The 2,123-nt window shown below is 41.0% G+C and overlaps 1 non-coding gene across 1 annotated transcript; it reads left to right on the top strand.

The window, feature by feature from the left end:
- Positions 1 to 902: 902 nt before the first annotated feature.
- Positions 903 to 1,009, top strand: LOC113001974 (small nucleolar RNA R71). Its single transcript, XR_003267505.1, has one exon. It is a non-coding gene; the product is annotated as a small nucleolar RNA R71 (small nucleolar RNA).
- Positions 1,010 to 2,123: the final 1,114 nt, after the last annotated feature.

The raw sequence follows: 2,123 nt of genomic DNA, 5'->3' as shown, positions 1-2,123 counted from the left end.
GTGCTATGGGTTGAGGTCCTTGACACTGCTTTCCTGACCTCAATGAAATGGCACTGACATTTTTGGGATTTTGGACAGCTTGAGAAGGCAGCTTGTTAGAATTTTGGGACTGTTGTTGATTCAATTGGGTAGCCAATTGTCCCATCTGATTGGTTAAGCTCTGAATGGAGGCTCTGGTCTCTTGTTGAAACTGCATGTTCTGCATAGTCATTTGCCTCACAAGTTCTTTGAGGGAAGGTTGTGGAGGGGCCTCAACTGTTGGCTGTTTCTGGGGCTGTTGCTGTTGTTGGATTGGTGGAGGAATGTATGGTCTGCTTGGGCCAGCAACATTTTGGAAGGAAGGAGTAGGCTGTTGTTGTTGTTGCTGAGGGCTGGACCATCTGAGATTAGGGTGATTCCTCCATCCAGGGTTGTATCTGTTGCTGGAGAGGTCATAATTGTTCTGCTGAGGTTGGTTTTGCTGCTGAGATTGAGGAGGTCTATTGTAAATGTTTGCAACATAAGCTTCAGGCTGCTCAATTGCTCCAAGTGGCTGCATGGAAGGGCAAAGGTCTATATGGTGGTCAGCAGAGGAGCACAAACCACAGACCCTTGCGACAGGTACAGATTTCTGATTCAAGGCCAGCTGGGTTACCAAGTTAACCAACGCCTCTAGTTTGCCTTCAAGCTTCTTAGTTTCAGATGATACAGCTAAGTTTGTAGCTACCTCATGCACTCCTCTAATGACTATAGCATCATTTCTGGCGCTAAACTGCTGGGAGTTGGAAGCCATCTTCTCAATTAAATTTCTGGCTTCAGCAGGAGTCATGTCTCCAAGGGCTCCACCACTGGCACCATCTATCATACTTCTCTCCATATTACTGAGTCCTTCATAAAAATATTGAAGAAGAAGCTGCTCCGAAATCTGATGGTGGGGGCAACTGGCACATAGTTTTTTAAATCGCTCCCAGTACTCATACAGGCTCTCTCCACTGAGTTGTCTAATACCTGAGATATATTTCCTGATGGCTGTGATCCTGGAAGCAGGGAAATTTTTTGCTAAGAATACTCTCTTAAGGTCATCCCAGCTCGTGATGGACCTTGGAGCAAGGTAATACAGCCAGTCCTTTGCCACTCCCTCTAATGAATGAGGAAAAGCCTTCAGAAATATGTGATCCTCTTGGACATCTGGGGGTTTCATGGTGGAGCAGACAATATGAAATTCCTTTAAATGTTTGTGCGGGTCGTCTCCTGCAAGGCCATGAAACTTTGGAAGCAAATGAATCAGTCCAGTTTTAAGAACATATGGGACATCCTCATCAGGGTATTGGATGCACAAGCTTTCGTAGGTGAAATCAGGTGCAGCCATTTCCCTTAGAGTCCTCTCATGGGGTGGAGGTTGTGCCATGTTCTCAGAATATGCAAAATCAGAATGCTCAGAATCAGAATGCTCAAAATTATAATGTTCAAGATCAGGATGTTCAAAATCACCAATAATAGAATGCACAGATTCACTAGTAATGGAATTCTCAGAATGATCAAAAGGTATAAAATGATGCCTAACTAATCTATGAAATGTGCTATCTATCTCAGGATCAAAGGGTTGTAAGTCAGATGGATTGCCTCTAGTCATACACTACATTCAGCATACACAACTAGTTGCCTTGTCATGTAAATAAAGGTGTAGGTTTGAACTACAGCTACCCTCAAATGATATCCAAATAACTTGAAATTTTGTGAGCAACCTTATAAAATGATGAGAAGATAGCACAAAAAATTTCAGACAAAAATTCAAAGTCTAACTATAGAAGCTAAAAATGGTAGGTTAAGAAAAATAAGTGAATAAAACTTGAAAAATAAAAAACTTTTGACAGAATCACTTTTTTTGGATGATGGAGACCTTAGTCGGCCATAGGAAATTTTTTTCTACCCCAAATACAGATATAATAATTGTGATTCTGATAACCAGAGCAAAAGTTATGGTCGTTTGAAGTTTTGACAAACACAAAATTTGCTACTTTTTTGGAACTTTCAAATCTGGCCAAACTAAAGGCTCTAGCTATTTTTCCCACAAAATATGGATTAAAAGAAGTTACCACAAAAAAATTCAGCCAAAAATAACAACCCTAGCTACTAAAACAAAA

The sequence above is a fragment of the Glycine max genome, chromosome 6 (assembly GCF_000004515.6).
Source record: "Glycine max cultivar Williams 82 chromosome 6, Glycine_max_v4.0, whole genome shotgun sequence".
Classification (NCBI taxonomy): domain Eukaryota; kingdom Viridiplantae; phylum Streptophyta; class Magnoliopsida; order Fabales; family Fabaceae; genus Glycine; species Glycine max.
Note: the sequence above shows the minus strand (reverse complement) of the source record. Positions and strands in the feature narration are given on the sequence as shown.